General features: G+C 37.9%; 1 protein-coding gene across 5 annotated transcripts in view; it reads right to left on the minus strand.

Annotated features, from left to right (window-relative positions):
- The window catches only part of HS3ST5 (heparan sulfate-glucosamine 3-sulfotransferase 5), a 330,509-nt gene that overhangs the window by 80,467 nt on the left and 232,428 nt on the right, over window positions 1-17,614 (minus strand). Inside the window, exon 4 of one of the 5 annotated variants that reach the window (XM_055137172.1) lies at window positions 4,488-4,621. The exons of the other annotated variants lie outside the window; for them this stretch is intronic. The gene's annotated coding sequence lies outside the window, so the exon portion shown is untranslated. The remainder of the gene's footprint in view (window positions 1-4,487; window positions 4,622-17,614) is intronic. 5 annotated transcript variants of the gene reach the window in all.

Consider the following 17,614-nt stretch of genomic DNA (forward strand, 5'->3'; position numbering starts at 1 on the left):
CCTTCCTCCCTCCCTCCCTCCCTCCCTCCCTCCCTCCCTCCCTCCCTCCCTCCCTCCCTCCCTCCCTCCCTTCCTTCCTTCCTTCCTTCCTTCCTTCCTTCCTTCCTTCCTTCCTTCCTTCCTTCCTTCCTTCCTTCCTTCCTTCCTTATTCCCTCCCTCCCTTGTTTTCTTCCTCCCTTCCTCTGAACACACAGGTGCACACAAACATGTATGCATATCTATTAATCACTCTATTTTTTTTCCTGGGGAACAGTAACTAATTCATCCATAGAACTAACTTCAAAAGAAAAAAGTTAACATAGAATTCTCTATGAAATTATTCTTTCTTAGACTCTACCCTGAATTTATCTAGGGCAACACCTGAGCTATACAGTTTAAAAAGTTCTAGGTAGTTCTAATATATAACCTAAGTAGTGATCATTATTTTACTTAATTTTTGGTGATGGTGGTGTGGGGTGGTTAGTTACACAAGGCTTAGGAATAGATCAGGGGTTCCTCCTGGGTTTTAGCTCAAGTGACCCCTTGTGGTGCTCAGGGAACCTTATCTGATGCCTGGGATTTCAATCAGGTTCTACCAAAAAGGAGCTTTAAAGACATCAAAAACTGTGCTGGCCTTTAAATGCCGTGTTTAAATATTTTACAAATAGAAACATTTCTAAAAGGAGGTAATATTGTTCCTGCTGCCCACCACCAACAGGGGGTATGGGAGCATAGTACAAATACTTGAAACTGGTCATCTATTTTCAAGCCAACCGTGGTTATGTGCCCGCGTCAGTCACTGTTCTGAGGATTACAGACCTGGTAGGGAGGAAAAAGCCAGGTCAAATCCCTGTCCACATGGTGTTAATGCTCTAGTAGCAGGGATGACAGTTATGTTTAGACCCTGAATACAGGTTTTCATTAAAAACTAAAAGCTGCTCAAAGGGTAACGCAGCAGATTGCCAGTAGATTAAACAACATCAAAATGAAAACAAACCTGTCGATCTTACTACTTGTATTTCTTATCTACAATTTAATTGAGAGTACTGAACCAGGACTTTAGCAGTACCCTGGAGTGATGAAGACAACTGCTGAGAGTAAAAAGAACAGGAAAATGGAGTAAATAATTAGCTCGAGGCCCATGTGAATGTCAATGAGTGAACCAGGGCTTTTTCCCCAGCTCTCCAGCACTGTTCTTTCAACCTTCAGTTGCTGCAACTATTAGGTAGTCACGTATGGTTTTCAGCAAAGAAAAATTGCTGCCAAGGCCTTGTCACTGTAGAAAAGGCTACTGATCAATTCCTTTTGTCTGTAACAGGCAAGGCAAACTCCAAGAAAAGGAAAAGCCAAGACTCTGCTTGTCTTTTGTCCATTCATCACACATTTATTAAACAGAGAGTGTAACAGCATGTACCTCATAGATTTTGGGAGGGCAAAAGAGAATATAAATCCCTTAGCACAATGTCTGGTCCATAATACATTTTTCTATCATGTTAGCTTATCACCACTGGTATGTTGTTCTCTTCACTGGTCAGGCATCCCCCCAGGAGGTGGGCAGGCAAAGACAATGGGGACACACCCCACTGCAATAAGGCTCTTAACACCCAATAAACAAACAAAGTGATCCCAAATAAATGAAGTCTTCAGGGGAATCAGTGGTGTCTGTGAAAATTCTCTGGGAGAAGTGGAAGAGGATGAGGAGGAGGGAAAGTTTTGTATCTTCCAGGAAAAGTCTTAGTCAGTATTGGCTTTTGATGTAATTGAATTGTACAAAGGAAGTTCTAGGAAAAAATATTTTCTGCTATCTCTGTGAAAAGAAATTGTTGCGATAATGTTCATTATCAAAGATTTTGTAGGAAACTCAAATGTCTAGGGTCATGCTCATTATTAAGGACTCCTGAGATTCGCTGTCCAGGCTACGATGGAATTAAAGCTGGTTGTGGATTTAATTATTTTGAGACAGGGGCCAGTCAGACAAGCAAGAGCGGCAAAGAATGTTGGAAATCATATAGCCCACCATCTCTTTCTACTAATGAGGCAAGCGAGGGGCACCGGGGATAAATGGAACCACAAACAGGTTTGTTATCGATGGAGCCGATGGAGCGAAGTCCACAGGCAACAATTCATACCTGTTTGTTCTATGCTGCCAAGCACAATAGGCACCCATCAGCCGTGGCCGTTGAAATGTGGAATCATCACAATCAGAGAAAATTAAGAATTCAGTTCCTCCACAGAAACAAGGGCATTTCAAGTCCTCAATGTCACTGATAGCTCCCATGTCACATTGCACATACAGAATCTTTTCACCATCCAAAAATGCTCTATTGAGCAGCACTGTTAGTTTTTTGTGTTACTGGTTCTGTTTTGTTTTGTTTTGGGTCACGCTGGTGGTACGACGGGGCTACTCCTGGCACAATGCCAGGAAGTTTGCCACGTTAGCGACTGCATGCCAGCCCCCCACATGGAAGGCATACATCCAGTCCACTGAGCTGTCTGCCGGGCCCAACACTTTGTTTTTATGCAGTTAAGAAAGAAAAGTAACCTATAAGTTACTAAGAAAAGCATTTCAAAATGAAGAAAGAACTTGTTTAACATTATGATCACATTCCCCAAATGCACTTCTAAAATTATGTAATTGCTAGGCTATAGAAAAATTTACCTTGGCACACAAATACTTCACAGGAAAATCTGGGCAGATGTCATTAGAGAATATATAATAATACAACTGTATAAAAGATGCATGAAGAATTATATTTGGGTTTTTGGACCCCATCCAGGGTGTTCAGGGTTTATTCCCTGAATCTGTGCTTAAGGATCACTCCTGGTAGGACTTGGACACCATATGGGTGCATGGGATTGCAATCAGGTCAATTGTGTGCAAGGCAAGTACTCTACTTATTTTACTATCTCTCCGACCCCTGCATATATGATTTTGGAAATGGGTCAGAACTATCTTAAAATTCCAATTGTAACACATTCTAGGCACAATGTAATGCAAATATATACCATATAGATTTTAAAAAAGGAAGTAAATGAAATTTACATATACATAAACTAGGAAACAAGTAGAACTTAAGTCTAAGTTTTTTACTTAAAGTGTTTCATTTGAATAAACTTTTAAAGTTAGTAATTTTCTCTGGTAAGTTTATGATATGAAGTAAAAAAGTATAGAGCACTTTCCCTCTTTTGAAATATAATTTCACGTATATAACAACAGAAAATACCAGCACTTAAAACACACTTAAAGATGTGTTTTAAAGGATGTCATACGATGAGAAAATGTTCTGAAACTTCTGAGTGAATACAGTTTTATATCATGATTACAAAGTGCAGGAGGGGAATATCTGAAACAAAAAATTTTTTAATGAAGTTGAACTTTGACTTCTTTTTTTTTAACCACTAATCTACATCCCCAGCTGGAATTTACTTTTGAAAAACTTAAATATTCTTAAGTTTTTTCTTTAAAGGCTATGAGGGCATATAGCTACCAAATATCTTTATCCACTTATGTACAAAATCTGTGAATTTTACTTTTGCACAATTATTTGTTGTCATTTTCCAATCTATTTTTCTCCTGTAACTAGTACAACTCACTTTCAGTGTTCATCATCAGCTGTCATATTGCTGTAGACACTGAGTATTTTAGTATCCTATCACCAATTCCCAGGGAGTACTGATGTATACCTTTTATTTGGAAATTCCTCCCTATTACCATCCAGTGTGGCTTCCTCTTCAGCTTAATTTTTCTATTATGTATTTTATACATCTTTTAAAGTATTTGTCTTATTTTAAATTTTATTTAAATTTAAATTAAATTTCCCTTTGCTCTTTAAATTTCCTTTTAAAGAAAATTTAAAAAGTTTAAAGGGAAACTCTTTAAATTTCCCTTTGCATATTAATGATTATACTTTTTCAATATTCTCATAGTATACATCTTTACATTGAGGTGCAGTTCATCTTTTTGTTTTGGGGCCACACCCAGTGGTGTTCAAAGCTAACTCCTGGCTCTGTGCTCAGGGATAACTCCTGGTGATCTTGGGGTACCACATGGAGTTCCAGGGATCAAATTTGGATAAGCTGCATGTAAGGCAATACTTCCAGCCCCTATGTTGAGGTTCTTAAATACCAGTCCACTAACTAGTGCTGAGAGACAAAATAATGAGGAAGAAAAATAATGACCATGAAGTTACAAAATGCATACACACAGAACGAGAGAGAGAGAGAGAGAGATTGAAAGAGAGAAAAGAGGAAGAGAGAGAGACAAAGACAGAGAGAGGATGTGAATCTAGGAAACTTGCATGATATTATAGATTCCCAATACACCTGTACAAAAATACCCCCATTATATCACTTGTTCCCATGGTGAGTTAAAATTTATTGGTAAATGTCATTATTTTTGATACCCAACACACCAATTTTTGATACATATTTATAGCAGTATTTACCACTAATTTTGCTGTATCTCATTATATCACATAAGAATTTTAAATGAGTAAATATTACTCACATTTTTTCAAGCAGTTGTCCAGCCTAGTTAGAAAGACAGCTATTCAAAATTTAACCAAATACCAGCAGGGCAGGTGTTCTCCAAGAATGTGCTTGATGTCACAAACAGTATTTTCCATGCTGCCCACCTATAATCTAAGAACAACAGGAAATACTGTTATAGCATGAAGCCATGGAGAGTGCCTGACCTAATTTAAGCAAGAGTGTTGGTCAGATCCAAAGAGAAAAGGCAGACATGTAAATTGTTACAGGCCCAGTAAATATTAAATAAAGCCTTCACCAAAGTATACATGTTTATCTGCTGAGAATCAAGGCCAGGTTTGATAGTTTAGAAAAAAAAATAACCTGTGTACTCCTGTCTCCTTACTTTTGAACTTCTGTCTCCTGAGAGGCCTAGGATATTTTTTTCAGGCCAGGCAACATATGATTTTCTCCTTAAAGATTTCCCAAGGATGCTCTGCTACTAAAGACTATGATCTGAGAGGTCTTTTAACCCATTTTGGCACCCAGAGCAGCTTCTTACAGAAATGCATCTAGACTGTGAACTGAGCTAAAATATCAGAAATCTAAAACTGCGAGCTCATAGAGTCTTCATTCTCAGCAATGAAAATAAATTATTAAATGACGCCTTTTCAGCAGGCCTGATTGTTGGGGGAAAATTCCAGACAATAATAGTGAGTTCTCTATTGAAATATTGAATGTATTCAAAGTATAGAGAGAATAAAGTGAAGATCATTAGCTACTTAGGTGGGGGGTGGGTGGGATGGGGGTATATTGGGGTTCTTGGTGGTGGAACATGTGCACGGGTGAAGGGATGGGGGTTTACTCATTATATGACTGAGACTTAAACCTGAAAGCTTTGTAGTTTTTTCACGGTGATTCAATAAAATAAAAATTAAAAAAAAAAGATTTCCCAAGGATGAAAGGTTATTATTTGCCTCATATCATATGATCTTCCCCACATATTTCAAAGACTTACTCTTTTATCTCCTTTAGGTCTTTGTTTTAATTTTTTTTTTTTTTTTTAGGACACACCTGGTGTTGCTCAGGGATGATTCCTGACTCTGTGCTCAGGAGTAACTCCTAAAAGGGGTCAAGGGACCATTTTGAAGCACCAGGGATCAAATCCAGGTCAGGTACTTACACTCCTAAAGTCTTTATTTGATTGACCTATAGGGTCACCAGAGTCAACACCCCTCACCCCTTGTGGTTTGTTTTTCTCCTATCACTCATTACTCTAATACACCAAGTTTTAGAATTTTATATGAAAAAAGCTACGTTCTTTTCTTTGTTTTATTTTCAGCACTAGAGAAAGAGCCTAAAACACAGTAGGCACTCAATTTATTTTGGTGTAATGAGCAAATCCTGCCTTGTAACACAATTGCTGAAGTAGCTGTTGTGTTCCTATATTTCCTCACATGTCTCTTAACACCTCATACACAAATTTTCGCACATATTTGTTGGATTGAATTGAATTGCACATTAAATTGAAATCTTTCAACTTCTTCTGAAGGGGCCAGTTTTGTTTGTTCATTTATTTGGCAACTGCGATAGGCTGCCCTTATTTTATGGTTTTGGCATAGACTACAATTCAAGGAATTTATGGCAATTTAAAAGCTTTGTTTAGTTCAAGAGGAGGTCACTGTAGAAAATTCCTCATTCTATTTGCATAATCCAAGTACTAAAATCATTCTGGACATTTTCACTGAATAAGGCATGAGGGCATTTTTCATATTGAGATCTATATCTTTCTGGCTTCAGTTTGGTTCTTGGAATTATAATGGTTACAAAAGTGATATTTATGGAGTGCCAAAAGTCTTGGTGTTTTTATGAAGCATTACTTTTGGAGAGAATATTATTCTTCAATGTTTTGCCTTCTTGGTCTTATTCATTCGGAGAACATAATGTATTCTGCTAAGGCACTATTACCAAGGTATTTTTTTCCTAAATGGATATGACAATCTAATGCATCATAGCAATCTTACTTCAATGACTTTCCAGATAATGGCAGTATCTAAAGTAGAAACTTGAGAATTATCTCTTCTTGAATAGGTTATCTGGAAAAGATATTTTCTTCCTTAATGAAAACTATTTCCATTTTCTCCCTCTCATCTCACACACTCCATTTATAGTTCCAAAATACAAACGTAATGGTATGCAGGCCTTAACTCTTGGGCTTCTAGAAAATTGTCATTGCATATGAGAAAACAACTTGCTTTGGTCAAAGTAGTAAGAAAAATATGCAGCTATGGAGTCACAGAGACAAGAACTTCCATAGCCTATGATGAAATGGTTTAGTATTTCATGGTCAAATACTCGGTTGGATTTGATATTGCTCTATAACTATTGATAAGAAATAGTAAGACAAAGTGACACAGAAAACTATGGAAGGAACTAAAAAGGTTTTCCAAGTGACTCTTTTTAGTCCTCATGTTCTCTCTGACCAAGTTTAGTGAGTGCTGTAAGGAAAGAGAAGGAAGAGGGAGGAAGCCCTTTCTTTCAACTGTGAAAAATGGAAGTAGAAATAGTTGGCATGTTATTTTTCTCCTCCACTTAGCTTCTTTTCTTTGTCTTTTCTATTAAACTTTTTTCATTCCTATTTTATTTCTCTCATATTACTTTTTCCCCAACACTATCTCTTCTGTTAGCTTTCTATATCTATTCTATATGTGCTATCAGTGGCACCAATGACTAAAATATACTCGAATCTTTGAGGGAAAAGGGATTTTTGAACTTTCTGAATGCACTCAAATAATCAGCAGAGAAAACAGATGTGCATAAGATCATTTTTTAAATTCCTCCTGTGGGGTCAGGTACTATACTATATTATCACCCAATGCTTCATCTTTAATCTTAAAATAGCATGGGTATTTTATAGACGTAAAACAGAGGCTCAGAGATCTGGGTGCACTGCGTAATGTTGTGCCAGTAGTAAGTGGTAGTTAACAGAGGTAACATCCACCTTTTGACGCCTAAACCCACCATCATGCTTACTCATTCATCATTTCAGAAGTACTGACTGAGCATATGTTATAATATATTTGAGGCACTGAGGACAGGTTAAGTCATTGGTTTCTTAGAGCAGTATATTGTCCTCCACTATTGAATAAAAAATTCTCTTCATAAATTCACTATTCAGATTTCCATAACGCTTCAAACTATACAAGACAAAGGTGGCTTGTATATTAATAGCACAGTTAGAAATAAAATGTAGTTGGGCTAATATATCTTGTCTGTTACTGCTGCTAGAACCAGTACTGCTTAAAATGATCAGATGTTAGTGGGGGCAGAAGCCTTGACGTTGAAATTTAGGTAAAACTTAGAAGCAGAAACCAGAGGTGGATTAGAATAGGCAGGTAGCCATGTAATTATATTTTACATAATTTTAACTTAGCATTTTTCTCTGTTACCCCTTTTGAGGTCAAATAACCAAAAAAAAAAAAAACCCACACTTCACAGTTCTTCAGACCTAATCCATCACTTGCTCTTCCAGTAAATAACTAGAGAAGAAATTTAAGGAAATAATTTCCTGAAGTCCATTCTTAGAATTGAGAACAAGGCTGTATTCGATACCAAACATGATGGTGGGGAGCACACTCTCAAGAGCAGTATTTGCCTCCAGATTCACGTCCATTATGCTGTCTGGATCTCTTTCATTCACTTCCTTCGAAGCATTTATTCTGTCATTCCAATAGTAGTCATTCCAATAGCTTTTAGTTTTAACTATCTGCCAGATTTGGTGTAGAGCAGTTTAGGTTAACTTGGGTGCATTAAAGTTAGTTTACAAATGGTAGAAAGTGTAGATGAGATTTAAGCAGAGTTTAGAATTTCAATCTTTTCCCAGTGAATGACAAGAATTATCAGTGTTACACCACTGCCCACCAAAAAGAGAAAAGATATTTTAAAAAGTGAGGAAGGCAGAGTAGTCCTTTGTACACTATTTCTTCTGGAAAATTCAGCATAAGTAATTCCAATCATTTTTTATTTTTCTCTATATGGCTAGTACCAGATATATAACAGCAAGGGCCCCCAAAGTAGTTGATCTCAGTGGGGGAATCAAAAGAAGTAGACAAGAGTCTGTCCATTCAAAGATTCACACTAATACATAGTATGACTTAGGTTTCCAACTTTGTGGTATTTATTTCCTTGTAGAACTTGGACTTGTTGTAGTATCTACCCTATGCTCTTTTAAGTACCATTAATGTGTCATCTTTAGTTTGTAGCATAATATACAACAACACTGCTGAGAGTCAAGAGATCAATTGGGTTTTGATTGTACTGGCATGGCAGTATAACCAAAAGTCATGAGAGATTTGATTTTAAAATTCAAAGGACTCTTCCATTCTTCTAATATTTACTAAATGCTAGGTAGCAACTTCATGACTCTGAACAACTCTTTTACTTTTCTGGGTCTTAGTTTATCTTCTAGTAAAATGTGGGAAATAGATAAGAACAGAATTTTCCAAGTTATAGGTAAATAGTAATAGGCATGCAAGAGATGTAATACACAGATCTGGCATTACATAACACTGAATTACTGGAGCAAAAGTTATTTCTTTCTAATTCCTTTTTAAATTCTTCTATTTATTCCAGAGAAGAATATTGGTTTGACACTACAAAGTCTCCAGCAATTTCTCAAATGATGTCTAATATGCATCACAATAAAGATCCAGCTAGGCTATCAATTTCAAACAGATCTGGCAATAGTTGACTAGAATTTTGCTTTGTTTTGTTGAATTTTTTTGTGATGAACTTCAATTTATGCAAAGTGACACTGGTTTTACACTTGCAATAGTGATAGATATTTCTCTTTATAATAAATACATTTAAGGTTAAATAGACTATTTGAATGAAGTAATAATAACTGTGAAAAATTCCAGAAGAAAGGAGATTGTATATGACTGGCAAAATTTGAGATCTTTGCACTTTTTAAATAAATAAGAAAAACCTCCAAGGTAGGCCACTTTTGTCTGTTACAATGTTTTAAAAGACTTGTAAAGTGAATGAAGATTTGAAAGGCACCTGATGCTGATGATACTTTTTAAAAAAATTTTTTATTGAATCACTGTGAAATCATAATCATCATCATCATCCTGTTGATCGTTTAATTTCTTGAGCGGTCTCAGTAACATCTCCATTTGTCCTAGCCCTGAGATTTTAGAAGCCTCTCTTTATTCATCCTTCCCAACGATGCCGCATTGGAGGCTCTTTCAGGGTCAGGGGAATAAGACCCAGCATTGTTACTGGTTTTGGCATATGGATACACCATGGGGAGTTTGTGAGACTCTCCCATGTGGTCAGGAAACTCTTGGTAGCTTGGTAGCTAGCTCTGAGAGAACTAGGCTATAAGATGTCTTCCAGGAGCTTGGTTTTAAATCACTGTGAGATAGTCACAAGCTTTCATGTTTGGGTTACAATCACACAATGATCAAACACCTATCCCTCCACCAGTGCACATTCCCCACCACCAATATCCCCAGTATACCCCCTCCCCCACATTCACACCCTCCCCCTACCTCCATGACAGACAATATTCCCCATACTCTCTCTCTACTTTTGGGCATTATGGCTTGCAACACAGACACTGAGAGGTCATCATGTTTGGTCCGTTATCTACTTGGCACGCATCTCCCATCCTGACTGATTCCTCCAGCCATCATTTTCTTAGTGATTCCTTCTCTATTCCATCTGCGTTCTCTCCTCCGCTCATGAAGCAGGCTTCCAGCTATGGGGCAATCTTCCTGGACCTTGTATCTATTGTCCTTGGGTATCAGCCTCATGTGATGCTATTCTATACTCCACAAATGAGTGCAGTCCTTCTATGTCTGTCCTTTTTCTAATTCATTTCACTTAGCATGATACTCTTCATGTCTATCCATTTAAAGATGCTGCTGATTCTAGTCCCACATCCCTTTGGCTAAGTCCCAATTAAGGGCAATAGAATCACATTCAGATATGCTTCAAGGGCAAGAGAAAGAGCACTTTGGCTAGAGGAGCACAATTAGAAGTATGGGGGAAAGAGGCTAGAAAGGTGGGCTGCTCTGAAATTCAACCATTAGAGAGAAGTATGACTTTTTTTTTTAAATTTGATTTTGAGCTGGAGCGATAGCACAGCAAGGAAGGCGTTTGCCTTGCATGCAGCCAACCTGTGTTCGATTCCTCTGCTTCTTTCGGAGAGCCTGGCAAGCTACCAAGAGTATCTCATCCCCATGGCAGAGCCTGACAAGCTACTTGTGGTGTATTCGACATACCAAAAACAGTAACAACAAGTCTCACAATGGAGACGTTACTGGTGTCCACTCGAGCAAATCGATGAGCAATGGGATGACAGTGATACAGTGATATTCAGTTTTAGGGCCACACTCAGTGGTTCTCAGGGGTTACTCCTGGCTCTGCACTCAGGAATCACTCCTGGCGGCTGTGGGGATCATATGGGATGCTGGGGATTGAACCCAGGTTGGCCATATGCAAGTCCCTATCCACTGCACTATTATTCCTGTCCTGGTGTGACTCTTTCGTAGCCAAAGTTAGTAGCAGTTCTCCACATGGGAAAAAGTATTGGATAGAGGTGTAGGCTTAGGAGCCAGAGAACTCTTTGCAGTTAGCAATTGTGTGATTTCAATTGTGTGATTTCAGCATGTTAATTAATCCAGCTCTGCTTCAATGTCCTCATTTGTAAAATGGAGAAAAATGCTCACAACGTTTTTATAAGAAATAAGACAAGGAGAGCAACAATTTCTGCAACAAATCAAGTAATAAATTGAAGCTATTAGTTTTATTCACATGGGGAAGAAAATGAGATTTTAAAAATGGATGTGCTATCTGTGATTTTCATCCTAGAAGGACAAAAAAATTGGACTTCAGCACCTCATTAAATTGTACTCATCAACTTTACTACTGGAAACCTGCATCTTTTCCTGCCTCCACAATCTCAGTGAATCTCCACTGCCAGCAACCAAGAACAGAAAGTAGGATCATTCTAAGCTGCTTCTCTTTTCTCCCTTTTCACTCAAGGATTGAAATGTAATCACTGCACTTCCATAAAGAGCTAAAAACAGCCTGGTGTATTAACTGAAAATTTTTATCATGTAAATATAGATACTAAACTTGTTCTCCAGCATTTCAGTAAATCAGTGATGAAGTTATTTTTCAGATCTCAAAATTCTATGTAATATTTATAGCCTCTGAATATATTTAAAGTTAAGCATACCAGGGATAAGAAAAAGTTCCATAAGGGGGGAAATAAATATGCTAAATGTGTGCAGTATATCTGTCCTACGAGGCTCAAGTATGCTTTATGCAGTGCAGAGAGTTTGTGGGTGAGAGCTAAGCTGCATTTCCTAGCTGTTCTTTTTAACATTAAAAGAAGGTGATAAATTATAAATGTGCCCCAGCCATTCCAGCATGGCAGTTTTAATTTTCAGTTTAACAATACACACAATACCAAATGCACGAAACTCTGGTGGACGGTGTCAAGGTAGCAGAGGGTATTTGGAAGGTGACACTGAAAAGGTGAGCTTGACCTCTCTACCCCATAGTGACTGACTCAGTCATGGGGAGGGACTGCAAGTATCCTCAGCACTTTGACCTCTGGAAACTCTAAGGCCACAGTTTATGTGTTGCTTCGTACACAGGATTGCTATCCTGACAACTATCAGAATGTTCTTTTGAGTGTCAGATCCTAATGCCATGTGAATAAAGAGACTTTTTCCAGGCTTCATTTTGGATCCCACATTTTTTTCTTTTCATTTACTAGTCCGTGTGCCATAGTATTCATAACACTTACTGATTTCCACTTGGTCTCTTTTTTTTCTCACAAAATACTGCCCTGACCTTTAACATTTCAAATCTTGTACTCCCTTCCTTTTGCCTTTAATTTTTTTTTTAAAAAAAACTTGGGACATCACTGTGATTATTTCAAGGATAATGACCTCTGCCTTTGAATTCTTGGAAGATTATGTGAGATGTGTGCCTCTTACATTCATTGTGTCACTACACTCAGTTAAAAAAAAGATATGAAAAGCCCTTGCTACAATAGTATCTTAAGGTCAATAAATCTATGAAAGGAATTGATAAAACAAAGAAACATCAAAAAGAAAAGTCTCCGACTTTCCTTATCTTTATCACACTTTTGTCCACAATTTTTTCATGCCTTTGTCTCCTTTCCTGTGGAGACTGACTGCAGCCATATGGAGGTGCATGCACAGGGGTGATGTGGCAGGTAGGAGTGAAGACTTTGGTGACAGCGAGAGGGCAGGGGAAGCAAGCAAACCTGTGGCTCAGGCATACTTTAATTGGGGCAATTTTTGAGAAATGAAAAATGCAGGATGAACAACTATCCTGCTCATAAATATAATCATTTTATTGTCCTTTCAGATAAAGCCACATGATAGTAAATGCCATTTCAGAAAAGTGTTCGGCATATTAAAATTTTCAAGGACTCAGAGAGAGGAGGGACTAAAATAGCACATTAAAACAAAGGCAAATAAAACAGCATTTAATTTGCTTAGGCTTTTTATTCTTTATACATGAATAGTTTTGTCACGACTTTCTTCTATATATGTACTTTTCTGGAAGGTCAGGAAGGGGAGGATATGAGCATTGCATAGTATGTGTCTTTTTCTTCACACTTTTTAGGTAAAAGGTTCTTTACTCACCCTTTCCTGCCTCATTTTCACAGAAGTATCATCTAAATAAATGCACAGAGAGTTTTGAAGGAAGAGACAGATATCCAAGTGGTGGCTTGGTACAGAGACGAAAGCAGAAAGTTTTGTGTGTGAGTTTCCTAAGGCCTTGCTGCTACCTTTACTAACTCCAAGGTGCTTGTCACTCATTACTTGTACCCTACCATTAGACATCTTCAAATACAAAGCACAATTTTAGGAGCTGCTTTTCACTAGCTAAGTGGCTTGGGGGAAAATGTCAGCGGTCTTGTCTCTGGCTTCTTGAACTATGGGTTCTGATCCTCTTTGTGGTCATTTAATTAAATTACATGTATGTGTGGAGGGTTCAGGGAAATTTTGTTGCAAAATAAATTTATGATATTTTTATCAACAGACAATTTCATGTAGGGAGTTGCATATGAATTTCTCACGTAAATAGGTGCTGTGAATAGGAAAATTTGAAGAAGCCCTCGTCTAAGCCATAGTTTTTTCATCACTAAAACAGGCACACTAATGGTTCCTACTTTATAAGACTGTAAATGAGCACATACCCATAAAATAAATAGACCAGCACCCTGCACGTCATAGGCAGTGCTTTAAGTGTCTGAGGGAACAACAGCGATTGTTATAATGACACATAGGGAAATCACTGTGCATAATCATTGTAGATTTTGCACTTCTAATTCCCATCATAGGTTATTTTGTGTTTCTCTTAGGAGCTTTCTCTCTGTCCGTGGAAGAATAGGAGTCTATTAGGTATGCAGAGTTGTCACCATTCTGGTATTGGAGTGGGCCATCCATGCCAAGGCACTGAGTCATTCCCAGAGGCAATATGTGCACCATCCTCTATGCTGACTGGCACCAACTACTCCTGACATGATTGATGATTTGACTATCAGCAAAACTGCTGTCTTGTAATTTTAGGCTGCAAGACTCTCTGTGTTGCATTATGCAAAGAAAAGCACACAGAGTTCCCAAACATAGGCAGGGTATAATGGATGACTTGAGACCAAAACGTCTAATAAAATCACTACATTAGCTGGATTTCCCACCAGTCACTATTCAAAGATGGAGACTTCAAAAGAAAATCAAAGTCTGATGGCAGCTTTTTGCTCACGTCACAAAAGAAAAATCAGTTATAGATTTGGGACTATCTTTGCTAAATTGCAAGAATATTTGGTATGAGGGACAAAAATGAAGCTTTCTTATCATCTTCCCTCAACAAGACCAGTTAGTGATGAGAGATCTTCGTGAACAGACACTGTCCTTGCTTCTCTGCCTGTACAGGACAGAAGCAGAGATAGAGAAACCAGAGGTGCCAGATCCAGAATAGGGAAAGACTGTTTTAAACATGCTTTAACTCCTGCTAGATGGAAAAGACAGACGTGAGAACAGATAAATCTGTGCACAAATCTTAGGTCTGACAGAAGAAATATAGCTATGTGATCCAAATCATATCTCACAGTCCGCATCTGTGGAACGATGAGTGGATACCTAGTTCAATGTGGGATTGGAATTAAAGAAACAACATCAGAACAGCTTCTGAGCCTGTGCCTACTATATTACACATACTTAGAAATGTTTGAGTCTCCAAGGCCCAGTGTTCTGCTCCCTGTCAGGACCAGTGAAGGTTCATCTGTGGCTCTAGTGCCTTGGTCCTTTAAACATGCTCTACTGATGTGGAAATCACACACTTGGGGCCTTTTCTTCCCCTCAGCACTTCTACCCTCTGTTGCTTTTGATCATCACTTGATTCATATTTTTTGGCCTGCCTCCTTTTTTATCTTCAAAATTACAGCCTCAAAAACGACCTCCTACTTTTTTTATACAAATTAGGTTCTTATGTTCCATCTCTAGTCATTCATGTTCTGGACCCAAGGCTTGCTCTCACTTCTAGGTTGGTTCTGACAGCAATTTCTAGTCTTATATCACACAGTTCCAGTCCTATATCACACTAAGTATGCTTGACTGAAACAAAATAAAGCCAATTGTGAATTTAGCTTTATTCACCTACTAAGAGTTTATTATGGAAGATTCCTTTAAAAAATGAGTTATTGTGCCTCAAGTTTTATTTTAGGTATTATTTAAGGTCACTCTGGGCCCTGATTTAAGGGACAATTAATATGAAATGCTAGAAAGGCAGATTCCCAAGTGAGAGGGTAGGAGAGACAAAAATGCTCAGAAGAAAGTCTAGAACATGCTTGATTAGAAGGAGGGGAATTGGAGAGAGTGACCATGGTAGGCTCTGAGAATAGGCAAGGTGTCAAATCACTGACACTGAAATAGAAAAGACCAAATATTAAAGAACAGGAAGGGTCAAGTACACCAACAGAAACAAATATAGCAGCTGCAGAGTGACAATTCAGACTTGGGGACAGGCAGGTGAGAGCAAATATCACTTTCATGACTGTGCCAAGAGAAGGGCCTCACTCTGCAACAATAGGTTGAAAAACACCAGGCCATAGTCTCCTGCACAGGTCTGACCATTTCCTGACAATGCTGTACCTACTTCAGCTGAATTATAACAATTTGTGGAAAGCAAGCTTATCTGTGCTGTCACCATTATGTCTTACCATCTTTAAACCAAGCAAGAGCTAAAAGGCAGGTATATCTTCCAAAGGTTGCATTGAAGTACATGATAAATTATTAAATTATTATTTATTATTAATAAACAGTGAATTATTACTGGATAATGATTAACAAAATGTGTCCAATGTCTCATTTTTAATGGAAGTTATCTGAGTTAGAAACATTGCTTCCAGAATGTCCACCAACATTGATTGACAAAGATAACCCAACCTAGTCTCTCCTGCACGTATTTATTTTTTTGAAGATACTTTATAGGGGCAGAGAGATAGTATAAGGTATTTGTCTTGTACATGACTGTAATAAGTTGAACTCTGGCACCATATGTGATCCCTTACCCACCTAAGCACTTCTGGGAGTGATCCCCGAGAACAGAGCCAAGAGTAAGTCCTGAGCATACAGCGGGTGACCTAACATCAGCCCCCACCCCCTGCAAAACAAAACAAAACAAAACAAAACAAAGCCATAAAACCCAACAATAAGAAAGACTATTTTACAGAAAACAATTTCCTTATTCTAGTGACCTGCCACATATTTGGCTAAATAAAATGTTTAATATAGCAATGAAAATCAGACAGCAATGTGTGAGTATAGTTAACTGCTGCTTAAAACAACAACAAAGTAATTTATTTACAGTACAGTCTGCTGTAATATTAATATATATGCATATATAATTAAAAACTTTTTTACAGTGCCAGAGATTGAACTCAGGACCTCACACATGCAAGGCACTGTCACTATCACTGAGTTGTAACCCCAGTTCCATAATCTTACTAAACTTTGATAAAATCATGTTATTAAAGAAAGTAGAGGTCAGGTCCCCCCAAAAAAAAACTACAATCATTCAAAAGTAAGCACCCAAAGACATTGTCTCTCCATCCCAACTCAAATGTGGCTTTAGTGGGTCTTTAACGGGCAAGAAAGACCTAATTAAAGGGGAAATTCAGGAATTGTGACATAAAAAGAAATCTGTAGCTCCTGAGAATTTCATCTCTGGCATGTTTCCTATTGTGATGTTTCCTATTGCATATTTTATGCATTGGAATTTTTATTATAGTTGTCCTGGGGGCACGTGGGTAAAGTCAAACAATTTCGCTGTTTATAGGTCATCAAAACCTAGGAGCAATTGCTGTTTTTAATGGAAAAGGTGCATTATGACTTTGTGCTGGGTGCAATGACTGGGTAGAAATTTGAGTGCAGATATTTGCCTTCTCAGAGGTACAAAATTGAACAAGGAACACCAAAGACTATATTTTCCACCCTTTCTTGCCATAGATGTGTTTATATGTCTGAGTTGTCTTTACCAGAATATGAGCTGAAATGATGGGTATGCTAAAAGGAGAGTTGACTGTGTTCTTTTCTGCTCTACCATGGGTGGGAGTATGGGCAGTTTCAGTCATGAAAATAAGGGGGGATGGAAACCTACATGAAGGGTACGAAGGCAGTCATAAATTAGATAAAACAAAAATAAGCTGATGTTCAAAATCCTGATTATTCTCTACCCTCCAATATTAAGAAGAGACAGGGTTAAAATGCAACACCATTTTGCTGGTTAGATTAACATGTCAGCTAAAAGAGAAATGAGACTATTTGTGCCAGGAGGATGCTCTGGCACTGTTGGCCTAGTGTTCCTTTTAGATATGAGAATCTGTATTCTATTGGGAATGGCTAATTATGTTTTTCTTGGCTGCCATTAAGTACTCTTGCTGAAAACTAGACTTTTGCTCATTATTGTTACCTAAATAGAATTAATTTAGTGACACATCCAATACAATTAAGTGCCTTGGATGTCCTGTGGAGTTTGTTATAACCTTATACTCTGATTTGTGCACACCATGGTATTTATACAGATCTCGATGTCACATAGCCTAGATCCACA

This window comes from Sorex araneus, chromosome 4, assembly GCF_027595985.1.
Source record: "Sorex araneus isolate mSorAra2 chromosome 4, mSorAra2.pri, whole genome shotgun sequence".
NCBI classification, from domain to species: domain Eukaryota; kingdom Metazoa; phylum Chordata; class Mammalia; order Eulipotyphla; family Soricidae; genus Sorex; species Sorex araneus.